Source organism: Phyllostomus discolor, chromosome 10 (genome assembly GCF_004126475.2).
Source record: "Phyllostomus discolor isolate MPI-MPIP mPhyDis1 chromosome 10, mPhyDis1.pri.v3, whole genome shotgun sequence".
In the NCBI taxonomy this organism is placed as follows: Eukaryota; Metazoa; Chordata; class Mammalia; order Chiroptera; family Phyllostomidae; genus Phyllostomus; species Phyllostomus discolor.
Window position 1 is genome coordinate 53,173,955 of NC_040912.2, and position 19,212 is coordinate 53,193,166.

The 19,212-nt window shown below is 38.1% G+C and overlaps 1 protein-coding gene and 1 non-coding gene across 2 annotated transcripts in view; both read left to right on the forward strand.

Moving 5' to 3' along the window:
- The window catches only part of RALA (RAS like proto-oncogene A), a 97,067-nt gene that overhangs the window by 30,155 nt on the left and 47,700 nt on the right, over positions 1-19,212 (forward strand). The gene's annotated exons all lie outside the window — the stretch shown is intronic.
- On the forward strand, positions 13,998-14,128 carry LOC114508267. The gene has a single exon (XR_003685513.1). It is a non-coding gene; the product is annotated as a small nucleolar RNA SNORA38 (small nucleolar RNA).

Genomic DNA, 19,212 nt, shown 5'->3' on the forward strand with positions numbered 1-19,212 from the left:
ATGATGTGCCTTGGTGTGTTCCTCCTTGGGTCCAATTTCTTTGGGAGACTCTGAGCTTCCTAGACTTCCCGGAAGTCTATTTCTTTGCCAGAATGGGGAAGTTCTCCTTTATTACTTGTTCAGATAACTTTTCCACTTGTTGCTCTTCCTCTTCTCCTTCTGGTACCCCTATAATTCGGATGTTGGAACATTTCAAGTTGTCCTGGAGGTTCCTAAGCCTCTCCTCATTTTTTTGAATTCTTATTTCTTCATTCTTTTCTGGTTGGCTGTTTCTTTCCTCCTTCTGGTCCACTGCATTGACTTGAGTCCCAGTGTCCTTCCCATCGCTATTGGTTCCCTGTACGTTTTCCTTCATTTCACTTAGCGTAGCCTTCATTTTTTCATCTAATTTGTGACCAAATTCAACCAATTCTGTGAGCATCCTGATCAGCAGTGCTTTGAACTGTGCATCTGAGAGGTTGGCAACCTCTTCGTCACTTAGTTGTATTTTTTCTGGAGCTTTGATCTGTTCTTTCATTTGGGCCTTTTTTTTTTTTTTTTTTTTGTCTTGATGCGCCCGTTATGTATGAGGGGCAGAGCCTCAGGTGTTCTCTGGAGCGGGGTAACCCATGTCACTGGTTTGTGGTGCTGTATGTGGGGGAGAGGTCTGAGAGGGAACAATGGTGCTTGCTCCACTCTTTGCCAGATTTCAGTCACCGTGCCCCCCCCATGCTTCCCGCAAGCAAACTGGGTCCTTCTGGTGCTGATTCCTGTGTGGCTGGGTTTATGTACATCCTGAGATCCTGTGGGTCTCTCCAATGAACTCTCCTGTGAGGCTGGTAGTCTCTCTTGGCACCTCAGTCCCCACAGGTGTCTTCAATTGGTAGTTTGAGGCTTTATGTCCCCTCTCTGGAGCACTGGTTTGTGTGGTCTGTCTCGTTCCCCAGTTTTGCCTGGTTTATATGCACACAAACGTGGGACCGCCTGGTCCTGTAGCTGCCTTGAACGCTGCACCCCCCACAGTCCACCACCTTGCTGGGTCTGCATGGTGGCACCTCGTGTCCGTGGTCTGCCGGCCATCACCTGAGTGCCCAGGTCTGTCAGATGCTGCCTTGCGCGTGCCTGGTGTCTGCAAACCACCACTTTTTTGCTGCAATCCCTCTCCTCCCTGCCGCCGACTCCACCTCTCGTACCTCTCTGTATTAATGTGTCTATTTTAACTCCTTGGTTGTCGGACTTCCATACTGTTCAATTTTCTGTCAGGTCTGGTTGTTATTTTGTTCCTAAATGGTTGTCCTTATTTTGATTGTGCGAGGAGGCACAGTGTGTCTGCCTATGCCTCCGTCTTGGCCGGAAGTCTTATTTATTCATTTTTAGAGAGAGGGGAAGGAAGGGAGAGAAACAGTGATGTGCAGAGAAACATCCCTCTGGTGGTTGCCTTTCAGACATGCCCGCAGGAATTGAACTGCTAGGCCTTCAGTTCACAGATTAGGGCTCAACCCATTGAGTCTTACCAGCCAGGGCAGCAAACTTTTTTTTTTTAAGGGCCAAATATTGGATATTAAATGTTGTAGGTTTTGCAAGGCAGATGCTCTCTGTTATAACTAAGTATTCACCTCAGCTGTTTTAAATAGAAAGCAGCTGTAGACAACACATAATCAGATGGAGTGGTTATGTCCCAATAAAACTTTATTCACAGAATGAGGAATTTTGCTATGAACATAAAACTGTTCTAAAAAAATAAAGTATTAAAAAAGAAATGTAGACAGAAGGAACAGCATAACTTTGTATTGTTCCTGCCAAATATTCATAATCTGAATATAATCATCAGACAAAAATCCTTTGAAGAGACAGTCTACAAAATAATTAACTGGTAATTTTTCAGAATTGTCACATTTTTGAAAGTCAAAGTATGGGGCATTCTTCCAGACTGAGTAAGATAAAAAGATGCTATAACTAAGTACAACACATTTTTCTAACCCAGTGTAGAATCTTGGATAAGCTCTGAGGATTCTGTGGTAGGAATGTATTAATGTTTATTTCCTAATGATGATAGCAGTAGATTGTCTGTTTGTTGAAAATAAACACAAAATTGTTCAGGTGAGATGGAGCATCATATCAGTAATGTACTCCCAAATGTCTAAGGGAAGAAAGGTTTTTGTATTATACTGGTAATTTTTCTGTAAACTTGAGAGTTTTTCAACAATTTTTTTAAATGTGTATTATAAAAAATTAAATCAACTTAAAGGAAAAAAAACAGGCAACCTAGTTTGCAATCCTCTGCAGTACTTTGATGCTGTTCTTCAGAATCATTTTGGATGTTCTTGGCATTAGCATTTTTGTACAAATTTTTAAATTAGCTTCTTAATTTTTATTTAAAAAATGCTGGGATTTTTATTGTAACTGCGTTGAATCTATAGGTAAAGTCAATAGGGAGGATTAACGTTGGAGTTAATGGTGTTCCAACCCATAACCATGACCTATAGTATTGTTTAAGTAGTCTTTAAAATTTCTCTGCATTATTTTACAGTTTTTTATGTAAAATCACCATCCTCCAAAATGCCCATCAACGATTCACTCCCTGCGTTGGCTTCCTTACACATTGAATAGGGCCAACCAAATGATATTGTATGACTTCTAAGACTAAGTCTTCCAGAAGGAAGGAAAAAAACAACCAAGCAGGAAAGAAGGAAGAAATAAGAATTCAAAAAAAGGAGAAGCTTAGGAACCTCCAGGACATCTTTAAACGTTCCAGCATCCGAATTATAGGGGTACCAGAAGGAGAAGAGGAAAAGCAACAGATTGAGCACGTATTTGAACAAATAATAAAGGAGAACTTCCCCATTCTGGCAAAGGAAATAGACTTCCAGGAAATCCAGGAAGCTCAGAGAGTCCCAAAGAAGTTGGACCCAAGAAGAAACACACCAAGGCACATCATAATTACATTAGCCAAGGTAAAAATGAAAGGAGAATCCTAGAAGCAGCAAGAGAAAAGGAGACAGTTACCTACAAAGGAGTTCCCATCAGACTGTCAGCTGACTTCTCAAAAGAGACCTTACAGGCAAGAAGTGGCTGGAAAGAAATATACCAAGTCATAAAAGACAAGGACCTATATCCCAGATTGCTCTATCCAGCAAAGTTCTCATTTAGAATGGAAGGGAAGATAAAGTGCTTCTCAGATAAGGTCAATTTAAAGGAGTTCATCATCACCAAGCCCTTATTTTATGAAATGTTAAAAGGACTTACCTAAGAAAAAAAGATAAAGAAGAAGCATGTATAGTAAAAGGACAGCAGACTCACAATTATTAACAACCACACCTAAAGCAAAACCAGAAGAAACTAAGCAAACAACTAGAACAGGAACAGAACCACAGAAATGGAGATCACATGGAGGGTTAGCAACAGGGGAGTGGGAGGAGGAGAGAGGGGTGGAAAGGTACAGAGAATAAGTAGCATAGAATGTAAGTTGAAAATAGATAGGGGGAAAGTAAGAATAGTATGGGAAATGTAGAAGCTAAAGAACTTATAAGTATGACACATGGACATGACTAAAGGGGGGCATATGGGTGGGAGAGGGTGTACAGGGTGGGGGTAGTGAAGAGGGGAAAATGGGACAACTGTAATAGCATAATCAATAAAATATATTTTAAAAAATAAACTATGTATTGCTGTTCAGAAAAATGATTAAGGTAGTAAATATGTATATTTTACCACAAAAGGGTGGAACCAAAAAATTACATAAAATTTAAAAAATATATTAAAAAATATGTACATGACTGTATTCATTATCGACTGCTGCATAACCAATTACCCTAAAACTTAGTGGTTTAAAAATAACATTTATTTTAATTTGAGGAGGTTAGCCAGAAGGCTCTAATTCAGGGACTCTCATGAGGGTTCAGCCAAGAGAAGCTGACATGCCATGGCTGGTGGGGCTCAGTGGACTGAGTGCTGGTGTGTGAACCAAAGGGTTGCCAGTTCGATTCCCAGTCAGGGCACATGCCTGGGTTGCAGGGCATGCAAGAGGAAAGCACACATTGATGTTTTTTTACACACTGGTGGCAGACTGCAGCTATCTGAAGGCATAAACAGAATTGGAGGATCTGCTTCCAAGATGGCTCACTAACAATGGCTATTGTGGCAGGAGGCCTCCAATGACAGCTAGCTTCCTCCAGAGTGTGCCGCAACCCACGCCTGCTCCTCCTCTCTGCCCCTCCTACTGGTCTGGATGAACGGGTCTACTTCAACTTCTTGGCTGTCCGACTTCTATTCAGATAAATTCTCTATCAGTTCTGGGTGTTATTCTGCCTCGAAATTGTTGTTGTTCTAATCTTGGTTGTGTGTGGAGGTCTTGCTGCAAGTCTCCCCATAGTTTATTTTTCATAGTGGACTTTTTTAAAGTATTTTTTAAAATTTTTAATGTATTTTTAATCATTGTTTTATTGTTGTTCGAATACAGTTGTCTCCATTTTCCTGCCACCACTTTCCCCCGTGCAACCCACACCCACTTCCCACCTTCAGTCCTACCCCTCTTTGGCTTTGTCCATGGGTCCATTATACATGTTCTTTGACAGTATTTCCCCTTCTTTCCCCATTATCTCCCTTCCCCTCCCCTCTGGTTATGGTTACTGTCAGTTTGTTCTTTCTTTTCTTTTAAAATTTTTTTTTATGGTTGTTCAAGTACAGTTGTCTCCATTTTCCCCTCACCACTCCCTCCCACCCTAGCCATCTTTGAGTGTACAATTTAGTAGGATTAAATAAATTCACATTTTTGTGCAACCATCACCACTGCTCATCCCTATAACTCTTCATCGTAAAACTGAAACTTTATATTTATTAAATAATAACTCCCCAGTTTCCCCTCACCTTAGTCCCTGGTAAGCGCTATTCTACTTTGTCTTTGTAATTTCATCCACTCTTAAGTATTTCAAATAAATGGAATCATATAATATAGTGTGTGTGTGTGTGTGTGTGTGTGTGACTGGTTTATTTCACTCAACATAATGGCCTCAAGGTCCATCTGTGTTGTAGCATATTGCATAATTTCCTTGTTTTTAAAGCTGAATAATATTTCATTATATGTATATACCAGTTTTGCTTATCCATTCACCTGTCTACAGACACTTTGGTTGCTTCTGTGCTTTAACTATTGTGAATAATGTTGCTAAGAACATGGATATACAAGTATCTCTTCAAGACCCTGCTTTTAATTCTTTTAGATATGTACCTAGCAATAGAATTGCTAGATTATATGGTAATTCTTTTTTAATTTTTTGAGGAACCACCATACTGCCTCCCACAGTGGGTGTACCATTTTACATTTCTACCAAGAGTGCACAAGTGTTCCAATATCTCTGCATCCTCACCTATACTTTTCCATTTTCTGTTTTTGATTTTTGATAGTGGGCATCCAAACAGATGTCAGGTGGTATCTCATAGTTTTGATTTGCATTTCCCTAATTAGTAACCTTAAATATCTTTTCATGTGCTCATTGACTATTCATTCATTTCTTTTCTTTGAAGAAATGTTTATTCAAGTCCTTTGCCCATTTTAAATCATGTTTGTCTTTTTGTTGATTCTTAGGCGTGTTCTCTGTATATTCTGGGTATTATTACCTTATATATTATTTGTAAATATTTTCTCCCATTATGTGTTTCATTTTTACACTGTTGGTAGCCTCTTTTGATGCGCAACATTTTCTAATTTTCATTAAGTTCAATTTCTCCATTTTTTCTTTTCTTACCTGTGTCTTCAGTGTCAGATCCAAGAAATCATTGACAAATCCAATGTCATGAAACTTTTGTCCTATGTTTTCTTTTAAGAGTTTTATTCTTTTAGGTCTCACATTTAGGTTCTTGATCTACTAATTACCTTTTATTTTAAAAATATAAGTTAGGACCTTATTTCCAGCAATTTTGCTAAGTTTACTTGTTACTACTGATTATTTGGTTCTTTTAGAATGTTGCCCATGAATAATCTGTTTCATCTTTTCTTATCCCATCTTTTGCCTTTTATTTCTTGCTCTTGCACATTGCACCAACTGGAATCTCCATGACATTATTAACTGGAAATGATGGTAGTGAACAATCTTGTCCTATCCCTTACTTCATGGGGAAAGTATTTACTATTTTACCTGTAAAGATTTTGTAAATATTATTTATCAGTTTAAAGAGGTTTCCTCAATTTCTAGTTTGCTAAGAATTTTCAGTGAGTGAATATTGAATTCTATCAGATGCATTTTGTTTTGCATCAGTTGAGATGACGTTTCTCCCTTTTTGTGAATTATATTGATTTGTGAATGTGTAAACCAACCTAGTATTCTTGAATAAATCGAGGTGGTTCACAGTGTGTTAACTTTTTCATGTCATTTGGGTTTGGTCTGGTGATATTTTAATGTTTTTACATCTGCATTCATGAGAAGTTGGCTTGTACTCTTTATTCTTGTTCTTTTCAGGTTTTCATGCCAAGATGGTATTGGTGTCATAAAATGAGTAGGGATATGATTCCTTCTCTTTTCTGTATTTTAAAGGTCTTATTTTTATAAATTGAACCATATTAATGACATTTTGAACCATATTATAACATTTTGTGCATTTCCAGTTTCATTTTTGTTACGAAAGCTGTGAATTTTGCAGAGGATATATTTCATATGTGGCACTGCCTCTACATCCTTATCCTAGAAACCTTCTTTTCTTCATTAGACTATCCCCATTAGTGATATATTTACATAGTTTTTCCATGTACTGCATTGTTTTTATAAAAGAAATAATTTACTTTTGAAGAGTATCTTCTCTGGTGCCTCTTTCTTTTTCATAAATAAAAAGTAGTTTTTGTATATAATATTATTGTAGAATCCAGAACATATTTTAGCTGACACATTATAAACATTTGTACTTTTATCTACGTGTATAAGAACCTATTCTTGTTACCTAAAACCTTGTGGTTTTTAGCAGTATTTGTTGATAACGTAATGCATTTTAATATATCTTTTATTTTCTACATGTTATGTTAGCCATTTTTTAACAATTTTATTCTTTTTTTAAAGATTTTATTTATTTTTTTTTAGAGAGAGAAGGGAGGGAGATAGAGAGAAACATCAATGTGCGGTTGCTAAGGGTTATAGCCTGCAACCCACGCATGTACCCTGGCTGGGAATCGAACCTGCGTCACTTTGGTTCGCAGCCCGAGCTCAATCCACTGAGCTACGCCAGCCAGGGCTCTATTTTAGCCATTTTTAACATAGCAAGAAGAATAAGTATTAATGGAGCGTGATGTGTATCTCATTATTAAGAGTCCTTAATGGATGCTTGCAAGCACTTATTAAGTTCAGACAAATACAAACTTTTGATTCAGTATTGTATTACTTTAAAGATGACTAAGCCCTGGCCAGGTAGCTCAGTTGGTTAGAGTGTCATCCTACCATGCCAGTGTTGCAAGTTCAATATCTGGTCAGGGCACGCACAAGAAGCGACCAATGAATGCATAAAGATGTGGAACAAATCGATGTTTCTCTGTCTCTGTCCCCCTCTGTCCTTTTTTTCTCTCTAAAATCAATAAATAAAAAAAAATAAAGATAACTAAAAAATGTGGAGGTTTTCTTGTTCTGGATACTTAGTTTTAATACCATAAAAATTCTGATTATTTCCTACTACAGTTCCATAGTCCTTTATCTAAAACCTTCCAGGTCTGATGTGTCTTAGGATTCAGAATTCTTAGAATTTAAGAAAGATAATTTCATGCTTATACTAAATATTACATAATTCGGTGCAGTACCCTTTAACAAAATACCATTTCTGTGATAAAAATGTGTGACTATACTATATGGGATAACTAAATAATACAAATACAAGGTCTGTCCAGAAAGTATTCAGCCATGTAATATGAAAAAAAATACATTTATTGAATAAGATAAAATAAACATTGTACATAGGACAATGACTCCTCAGTCCCCTTCAAAGTAGGCACCTTGGGGTCTCACACAGTTCTCCCAGTGTCATTAGCAACTGCAGTATGATGTTTCTTCTGCTCTGGTAGCAGAAGCCACAGAACAGATTTTGCCATGAAACGTGTCATGCCAAGATCCTGCATCAGAATCTTGGACACAGTAATTTTTGGAATCCCCAGATCAGCTTCTAGTTCTCACACTGTCAGTCACTGATCTTTGTTGATCGCAGCCAATGCATGTTCAACATTCTCAGGTGTTCTACTTGTTACAGGCCTTCTAGAACATCAGTCACTTTGAACAGATTCTTGACCATCTTTGAAGTGTTTGTGCCACACTTTTATTTGCACGACACTCATTGCATCATCCTTGAAGGATTTCCGAATCATCTGACTAGTTTCTGTGGAGGAATGTTCAAGCTGAGGGCAAAATTTGATGCAGATTCATTGCTCTACTCGCTCAATCCTTTTGAATAAAATGGCCACACAGTTCACATGCTCACTCAAATAGCATCTACTGCCCCCACTGACTAGTACAGTGAAGTCATCATTGCTAATGCATGAGCATTACAGCTCACTCTCCCTGACTGCCAGGTTATATCGATGTTACTCAAACCATTCTTCTTACATTAATAATGGCTGGACTTTTTCTGGACAGCCCTCATAGTCTTTCATCTATTCAGGTCAGGTTTGCCTTAAATTGGTTTGCACCAGGCCAATTTGGAAAAAAACTTCAATTTTCAGATCTATTTATATTTTAATATTGTAGTTAACTATTGGGTAACACATTAAGGAACAACAATGAGGTTTATCATTTACAATATAGGTTAGTATGGCTGGTCTCAATGTCCCTCTTCTTTTATAAAAGAATTCCCAAGTGTTGGCAGGACATGCATGCAACTGCTGCCTAGAATAAAGACTACATATCCCAATTTTTCTTACAGGTAACTGTGCCAGGTGACTAATTTCTGGCCAGTGAAATCAAGTAGTAATGATGTGTAAAACTTTCAGGGAGGGCTCTTAAAGTAAAAGTACGGTTGCATGCCTTAAACTTACTTTGTAATGGTTGTTGAAGTTCATATTGTATTGCTTTGTAATGACTATTGAAATTCATATTGTACCATGTGGACAGATAACCACTGAAAAACTGGAAGGATGCTGGTTGCTAGATAATTTTGGAGCCACAATATTAGCTCTGGATTGCCTATCTCCATACACTTATATTATCGCAGAAATTAATTTCTGTATTTTAGCTGTTACTTTTGGGTTTTCTGTCATTAGCAGCCAGACCTAAACCTAACAAATACAGAATTACTCATAGATCCGTAAAGCCGTATTACAAGTAGTCTTCCATTTCAGCTTGGCCTACTTTGCAGATCTGATTACTTTGTGATTGTTTTCTTCAATGACACTGATGAAAAACTTATACTAGGAGTGAAATAAGTTAAAGCTCTGCCATTGTCTTCTTGCTTACCTGCCCTTGATTTAATCTGTTCAGTTTGTGATTTCTTAAATTCTCCATTTTGTAAAGGTGTTTTGGGTGAAACTTAGGTAATTATTTATAAATCACCTACCTAGATATTGTAAATGAAAATACACTAATATCCTGAAAGTAGATGAACAATTAGTGGAGCACTTTTTCCACCCCTCGTAACGCTCACTGTCTTCCCTCTTGAACTCCACATTTGACAGACACCCAGTGAGGATGTCAGTCTCGATCCATACATTGCCTTTTAATAAAGCTTAATTTATTTCATTGTTTAAGATTAGAAACATGTAAATACAAGTTCTAATATTTTCCCGTATCGGTGGCTTATTTTATATTCATCCTGGGGTGCATATATAAGCCTGCTCTCAAGATCCCTGTTACAGGAAATGTATCGGAAGTAGTCAAGTTTTTAGGCTGGGATCATATGACTGTTGGAATAATTCAGGCTGATATGATGATGTCCTAAATTGAGTTGGGGTTTGAGAAAGAAGCTAGATTTTAAATACTAAGGAGGTGGGATATATAGGATGTTAAGTGATGAATTGTACAAGAAAAGTTAAGGAAGAGGCATCAGGAATAACCAAAGTTTTCAGCCTGTGTACTTGAGCCTCAGTGGGTGATGATGCCATTCATGGAAATGGGGAATGTAGAAGGAACATGCTGTTCAAATCATTTTGAGTTTGAGTATCTTGTGAATATCCAAGATACAATCAGTAGTAGTTGGAAAGAGATGGACTCTATTCACATCTCCACTCAACTGATAATTAATATTGAAAATACATTATCCCTTGTATAGTCTTATGAGCTTGCGTTTTTATCTATCTGATACCTGTCTTATAGGGTCATTTAGAACATGGTAAGCATTCATCTATAAATTTTAGCTTCCTTTAAAAATAATCAGTAATATATTTTCATTTATATTATGAAATGTAACTGAGTTTATGAACAGGTTCTTTCTAGTAGGACATCTGCACAGCCTCTGCCATCATGGGGCTTATTCTGTGAATTCTGTAACTGTCCTTCATATTGATGAGTGATTCAGCTATGAAGATGATTTTTGGAAATACACTAGAGGTAAAGCCCAGCTAGTTGCCTCTCTGATCAGAAGATCACTTTGGTATCTGTGGCTATCCCAGATATGTTGTGTCCTTGTAACCAAAACTTTTGGTGTATGGTACATTGGAAATGATGTAGGATGTAGGTTTGGAGTTTCATAGACCTGTATTTCAGTTCTAGCTCAGCCATTTACTTATTAGCTATGTGATCTTGGACATGTTTAACTGTGTGATCTTGGACACATTATATAACTTTGGGGGGCTCATTTACATGGTCTATTACAAAAATGTAAACAAAGAATGGAAATTCCTACCTACCTTCCAGTGTTATTGTTGAATACTGGAAGTAACTTTTTAAATATCTAACATAAAGCCTTGAACATTTTAAGCCCTTATATCAGTGTTTGTTTCACTTCTGTGTCACCAAATCATCAGCTGGTATGACCTATAAAACAGGACATTTTTTCCAGGAAGTCAGACTTGTACTTTCCTGTCACCATAATCTTTTTAAAGACTGTGGTCAGATTCCTCTGTGTTTGGGGAGCATCTATCATCTCATAAGCTTCTAAAGTCATATGCAAAATTTTGGAAGTTCGTAGATTTTATAGGGTTCCAAGTTTCTTGGTTCAGTTCTTATTTTACAGATGTGAAAATCATGCTCATTAAAGGTTAGTAAGTCAGAAAAACTAAAGTCTTTAGAGGCTAGTATGTGGTAGAATCTAGGACTACTTACATTCTAGTCTTCTTTCTGCTATAAGTCAGGGAAGTTGATTATGTTTAAAAAACACTGTGAAATGGGAAATGAAAAAAGTTAATATACAGTTTGTTTTGCCAATAAGTTTCCCATCAACTTAGAAAATACTTTTTTTGTTCTTTTTCACTGTTAACTCATTCATTCAACAAATATTTCTTAAGGACTCACTATGAGACAGGCACTATCTAAGATATAAGAGATATAACAGTAAACAGAAAAATTTCTCCCCTTGTATCATATTATGGATACTGGTTTTTTTTTTTTTCTTTCTTTTGTTCTTTCTTCTTTTCTTGGAATATAGCAGTAATACTGTTGCTGAAATGAATGACTTTCTTTTTCTGAAATGTAATCATTGATGCTTGAATGATAAAATTTTAGTACTATAAATAAGCTTTAGTAATTAATGTGAGATTTAACAGAAATAGAGTGGACTATTAAGTGTGCCTAAATAGAATTTTGCAGTAACTGGATTTTTGGTTTTGCCCTACTTAATGCACATTAATTCAGAACTTGTATTCTGTTATGCATTTAATAGTCTTTTGGAGTGACCAACAATTTTGATGTTTGCACTAAGATTTTATCTGGTATGCAAGGGAGATAAAAAGAGGTTCATTAGTACACATATAACTAATTTATTTGAAATATATCTTAAAGAGATATTCTAGTTTTTTCAAATGTCTTAATATATTTTATTGATTATACTATTAAAGTTGTCCCATTTCCCCCCTTCATTCCCCTCCCCCTGCATACTACCTCCCACCCACATTCCCCCAGTTTAGTTCATGTCCATGTGTCATAAGTTCTTTAGTTTCTACATTTCCTATACTATTCTTGCCCTCCCCGTCTATTTTCTCCCTACCATCTATGCTACTTACTCTCTGTAGCTTTTCCCCCCTCTTTCCTCCTCCCACTCCCCTATTGCTAACCCTCTATGTGATCTCCATTTCTGTGGTTCTGTTCCTGTTCTAGTTGTTTGCTTAGTTTCTTTTGGTTTTGCTTTAGGTGTGGTTGTTAATAATTGTGAGTTTGCTGTCCTTTTACTGTTCATATTTTTTATCTTCTTTTTCTTAGATAAGTCCCTTTAACATTTCATATAATAAGGGCTTGGTGATGATGAACTCCTTTAACTTGACCTTATCTGGGAAGCACTTTGTCTGCCCTTCCACTCTAAATGAAAGCTTTGCTGGATAGAGCAGTCTTGGATGTATGTCCTTGTCTTTCATGACTTGGAATACTTCTTTCCAGCCCCTTCTTGCCTGTAAGGTCTCTTTTGAGAAGTCAGCTGACAGTCTGATGGGAACTCCCTTGTAGGTAACTGTCTCCTTTTCTCTTGCTGCCGCCAGGATTCTCTCCTTCATTTTAATCTTGGGTAATATAAGTATATATGCCTTGGTGTGTTCCTCCTTGGATCCAACTTCTTTGGGACTCTCTGAGCTTCCTGGGCTTCCTGGAAGTCTATTTCCTTTGCCAGATTGGGAAAGTTCTCTTTTATTATTTGTTCAAATAACTTTCCACTTGTTGCTCTTCCTCTTCTCCTTCTGGTACCCCTATAATTCAGATGTTGGAACGTTTAAAGTTGTCCTGGAAGTTCCTAAGCCTCTCCTCATTTTTTTGAATTCTTATTTCTTCATTCTTTTCTGGTTGGTTGTTTCTTCCTTCTGGTCCACTCCATTGATTTGAGACCTATTTTTCTTTCCATCACTATTGGTTCCCTGCACATTTTTCTTCCTTTCACTTAGTGTAGCCTTTATTTTTTCCTTTAATTTGCCACCAAAATCAACGAGTTCTGTGAGCATCCTGATCAGCAGTGCTTTGAACTGTGCATCTGATAGGTTGGCTATCTCATGGTTGCTTAAAAGTATTGGCTTTGGGGCTTTGATTTGTTCTTCCGTTTGAGCTTTTTTGGCGGGGGGTGGGGGGGTGGTGTCTGGTCGTACCTTTTACGTATGATGGGCAGAGCCTTAGGTGTTCACCAGGGCAGGGCAACCCAGTCTTGGGTTGTGACGCTCTATGTGGGGCCGGGTCAGAGAGGGAACAATGGTGCTTGCTCTGCTCTCTGTCAGATTTCAGTCCCCTCCGCCACTTCCCACAAGCAAATTGGGCCCTTCTGGTGCTGGTTCCCGGGTGGTGGGCTTGTATACATTCTAGGACCCTGTGGTTCTCTCCAATAAACTCTCCTGTGAGGCTGGGAGTCTCTCCCAGCACCTCAACCTACACAAGTGTTTTCAATCAGTGCTTGTTAGGCTTTATTTCCTGGCACTGGGGCCCTGGGTTGCATGGTCTGTCTGGCTACCCGTTTTCACCTGGTTTATCTGCATATGAATGTGTAACTACAGACAGCCAGCTGCCTTGCATGCCTTACTGGGTCTGTTTGTTGCCTCCCCGAGCCCACACCCTGCACCCGGGGTCTGCCACTGGGGTCTGCTAGCCGCCACCTGTGCCCTACGCCCCCTGGTCTGCCAGCTACAGTTTTTTCCTGCCCCGACCCTCCTCCGCAGGCCACTGACTCTGCCCCTCTTACCGGTCTGGATGAATGGTTGTCAGGACTTACATACAGTTCAAATTTCTGTCTGTTCTGGTTGTTATTTTTGTTGTCCTTAATTTTGGTGGTGCGAAGAGGTACAGTGTGTCCACCAATGGCTCCATCTTGGCCGGAAGTCTTCAAATGCCTTTTTAAAACTAATCACAGATGATTAGCAAAAATGCAGAGTATCATACCTTTCCTCTTGGGTGTCATCTACATAAACAGTTTTGTACAATGAGAAACACTAATTTGTACCCTCCTACGAAGGCATGTCTGTGGTTCCCTGTCTTTGGACAGGTAAGAATTGGAAGCAAAGAAATGTGGATGTGGAGAAGTCTAGGGTCAGCTTGTTCGCCAAAGGCTCAAGATCAACCATCCCGCATAGAGGAAAAAAAAAAAAAGAAATACTAATTTGTTTAACATTCCATGTTAATATACTATCATGTCCAGCTTCATTGCATGTAATGTAAACCTGATGGATTAATCAGGTCATGTATCTGTAGAGTGTTTTTTATTCAGTAAAGTTTTATTCAATAAAGGCATGTTTTAATTTAGTGTTAAAAAAAAAAGCAATTTCTGCCCTGATGAATCTTACATTTTACAGAGAGGAGTACTAAAGGAGGTGAGGGAGTGAGCCTTATTTTAATCTTCTAGTAGAAGGAGTGAGAAATAATTTAGGACTTTAGATCATTGTAAGGCTTTTATTCCCAGTAATATGGGAAGTCTTCTGTATATTTTGAGGGTAGAGCTTACAAATTTGCCAACAGATCAGATGTTGTCTGCGAGAGAGTAGTCAAGAATGACTCCAGGGTTTTGTCCTGGGCAACTTGAAGAATGGATTTGCCGTTTACTGATAAAGGGAAAGCTGAGGGTCAGGTTGAGGTAAGGTGAAATTTGGAGTTGAGTTTTGGGCAATTTACATTTTAGTCAGCTAAGTTTGAAGTACTTGTTAGACCAGTTGAAGTTGAATAGGCTGAGTATGAGGCTGGTGTTCAGGAGAAAGATGAAATCTGGGCGTATTAATTTTGGTGTCATCCCATGTAGAAGTGTACTGAGAGAGATATAAAGGGAATGAATATAGATAGAAAAAAGAGGTCCAAGCAAAATCCTGAAGGATACCAACATTTAGAATGAGAGAAAGATGGAAAAGAAGCAGCCATAGAGATTTGAGAAAAACCAAGTTATTGTGGTATTCTGGAAATCAAATGAAGTATTTTAAGAAAGAGGGAGGGGTTGTCTTGGTCAGCTGCTGATAACTGAAGTAAAATGAAGATTGAGAATTGATTACTGGATTTAGCAGTGTGGGATCATTGAGGACCTTAACAAAAAGCCTGGTAAGAGTATGCTTAGAAGAGAACAGAAGCAAAATTAGACACTGTAAGTTCCAGAAATGGAAGCACAGTTCAAAATATTTGTTTTGTTTTTTAAGATAGAAGAAATAACAAGTTTGTATTTAGTAGAGATGATGGTGCGTGGGGGATTTCCAGAGCAGTATCTTTTGAATCAGCTAGAGGGAATGGGATCTACTCTGTTGGTGGAAGCATTGCTCTTACTAGATCTTGATCAGTTTCATTTATAGCAATGGCTGGCAAACCACATTTCCAGATCCCAATTCAACCTACTGCCTGTTTTTGGAACACTACCACTCATATTTATTTAGATATTGTCTGTGGCTGCTTTCAAACTACAGCAACAGAAATGAGTAGTTGCCTTCAACTCTGAGAGAAGCCTAAAATATTAACTCTCTCTTTACAGAGGGAGTTTGCCAATTCTTGATTTACAGTAACTAAAAGAGGAAATGGGGTGACATATGAGTAGGAGATGGGGGAAGAAGTAAAAGGCAAATCTAGGGAACTGAACATTTTGAAAAGGTATTCAGATACCATTTGTGGTTTGGGTCAGATAAAGAAAACTGAACCTGGTATTTAGAGTGAAATGAGTTACAGCCTAGGTGCTTTTTCCAAAGGTAGATTCTTCAAAAAGTCCTAATCTCCAAAGCTGTAGACTAACCACATAGTCAGTTGTTGATATGTTACATAGTACCCCAATTTTAGCAGCTTAGAACAACAAACATTTGTTGTTACAGTTTCTGTGGATCAAGAATTGCAAGCAGCTTAGCTGTATGGTGTCCACTTAGTCTCCTATGAAGCTGCAGTCATCTGATTGCACCTGACTGCCATCATCTGAGACTTGGCTAGAAGGATCGGCTTCCTATCTTCCATGTTTCTTGGCAGGAGCCCTCAATTTCTTGCCACATGGGCTTCTATCATAGGACCAACTACTCACATTGTTTCCCTTGTAGAGACTGAGAGTGAGAGTGCCCAGCACAGGAGCTTCAGTCTTTTGTAACCTCGTCCTGGAAGTGACATGCCTCTATTTCTCCTGTGTTATTAATACATTGGTCACACAGATCAAAGCTGGTACAGTACAGGAAGAGACTACAGAAGGGTGTGGATACGAGAAAGGTTGGGCTTTTGGGGAACCATCTTGGAGGCTGGCTACTATAGACCTGCTACAAAATTCTGTGTATTACCTTGTGTACTTTCAGCTTTGCCATCTGACCAATATTTTCATAATTGGCCGACAGCAGCCATTTGTGACAGTCTGATTTTATTAAAGCCCAACCACAACCGCTGTTTTAAGTATTTTTTTCCTGGTTACATAATTAATATTCATGGTAGAAAACTGGAATACCTATAAGCAAAAAGCCCTAGAAATTAAACATTTTTATGTTCCTCTTTAGATTATTTACTCTTACTGAAATTTTATTTTGCTGTCTCATGTTTTTCCTGTTTGTACTAATGCATATCTGTTTGAGAAGTTCATACATAAATACTGTTTGTAAACTGCTTTCACATATTTTCTGTGCATTTTTCACTGCCATTGAGTACTTGATGTATTTTTTTTAAGATTTTATTTATTTATTTTTAGAGAGGGGGTAATAGAGGGAGAAAGAGGGGGAAGGAAACATCAATGTGTGGTTGCCTCTCCTGCAACCCCCCACAGGGGACCTGGCCTGCAACCCAGGCTTATGCCCTGACTGGGAATTGAACCGGTTGGTGACCCTTTGGTTCACAGGCCAGCACTCAATCCTCTGAGCCACACCAGCCAGGGGATGCATTTTTAAATAACTGTTTTATAATTCCATTGTATGGCCATCTGTAATTTAATCCTTTTTTATTATGAATAATGTTATCAGAAATATTTTCTGGTGTTAATATTGATATTGATATTGATGTTAATATTGATATTAATTCTTTATGCAGAACCATAATTGTGTTAGCCTTTAAAAAATATTATTTCTTACTAATAACTCACATACAGGTTCAGCAAAAGCAGTAACTGGTAAATATAAGCTTTGTAACATTTATATTTGTTTTCAACTAAGACTGTGTTGAGGGTTCATAGACTTTATTAGGTTCTCAAAGGAGACTGGGATATTCATGTCCTCAGTTAATTTGCAAATATAGTTCAGCTACTTATAAACATATCTTACATAAATGTACTGTGTTGGATAGAAGAACATAGCACATCCAATGTACTTGAAACTCTTAAGCCTCAAAATACACATATAAGAACCAAAAAAAAAGTTTTGCAGAGATTTGCCACTCACAATAGTGATTTTAGTAAATGACCTTATTACCAGAAGATCGAGCTTCTAGTCAAATGTTATATAACATTGACATAGTTGTATTTGCTGAGAAAATTGTGTGAAGTATTAAATATTAACTTAACTTAGCAGAATTCTCTGACAATTCTATTTAATTTTTTCAGGAGCTTTTTAAAAACATTAGTCTCATAAAAGCAAACTTAGCTTCTGAGACCAGTGTGTTCAGTTTGTCCATAATACATAATACATTGTAATTCCAGGTAATACAACATAGCATTATCAGATGTGAGAGCAGCCTGTTTCATTTGCTGGCTCTACTTTCCCTGCCCATCTCCTCAATCAACAGTTCTTAACTGTGATTCTTATTCTTCCTGGGGGAGTGTCTCAGAATTCTACCCAGACTGATTACCTGTTTCCAAAGTTATTTTCTAGAGATGAATTTTTTTTTCAAATGCATGTCTATACTAGTTATTTGCTAGATACTATGCTATGTGCTGGGTTACAGAACTGAAAAAAGTTCTTTGCTGTTGAACAGCTCCCAATAATTAGCATAGTGAGAAATACTGATAGATGTTTTACTAGAATGCCCTGGAACCACCAAGGAGTTGGCCACTCAGACCTGGAATGTAGTTAGAAGGCTGAAAATGCTACACAGAAGAGGTTCTGTTTAAATAGTTTTCTAATCCTTATGTATACATACATTCACATCACCAAAAGTGAATTGAAAATGCTTTGATCAAATTGTGTGGATCAAGAACTTCTTTCACCATGGATTTAAAATGATACTAAGTATGCATTAAACTTCTAATCTTAGAAATAGCTATAATGTATAATTATAGAGTAAGAATAAATGTAAATTTAATCAGCTCAGTCTGTTTGAGTTTTTTGATGGGAGCTTACAGACAGGTCATTCCATTTTTTACCATAATAAGTAATCAGAAAGAATCTGCCAGAAAGAACCTTTCTAATCAGAAAGATTTCAGCCCAAATCCATCTCTTTCTCTTTTTCTCCAGTTATTTTAGTTTTAAATTCTAAAAATTTTCTCCCAGTCTATGACATGCCAGTCCCTACATGGGCCATTAATCTTTCTTGATACTGTTGTTCAGCTACCTACAAATCCACGCTACTTTTTATCATTTAAGCCAGTCTTCCTTAAATTGTCCACGGGTATTTCATCATTAGAAATTCAAAAATGCATTGGGATCAAGGTATATAATGTTTCAGGGGAGAAGAACAAAAAAGGAAATGAGAGTGTTACAGAACACACAACAAGGGGGGCCTGGGATGATATGCTATTATTGAAAGAAGGCCCCGGGTCCGTTATGTCCGCCGCCAGAGGAAAGACGTCTCTCAATGCCAGAGATTTGTGAAAAGGAAAGGAAAGGTTTATTTAATGCTATATACAAACTTAAAGTAGTGACCTAATGTCTTCACCAAAATCCCAAAGTCCCTTAAAACACCCACAAACACACAGTCCTTCCTTCCTTCCCCCTTTGCCTAGTCCAGAGTACCGTATCTCAGGGAAGGAAATAGAAGTCCATGGCTTAGGTAGTCCTCTGGTTCTTCTCAGTTAGTACTCCCTCTCGACTGGGAGACCTCCCTGGGTTCCCGGCACCCTCGGCTGAGTCACCGGGATCTCTGCCAAAACCAGGTGGTGGTTCCCCCTTCTAAAGCTGTGGGGGCCCCACTCTGCCAGGCCGCGTGGTTCTCTCCTCAGGGCTGCAGGAGTCTACACTCCGTCAAGTCCGCGTGCTTCTCCTTCTCCTCTCAGGGCCAAGGGAGTCTTCACTCTGCCAAAGCTGTGGGGTTCTCTCTTGCAGGGCTACGCATGGCTGTCCCCCTCCAATGGCTGCTGTGT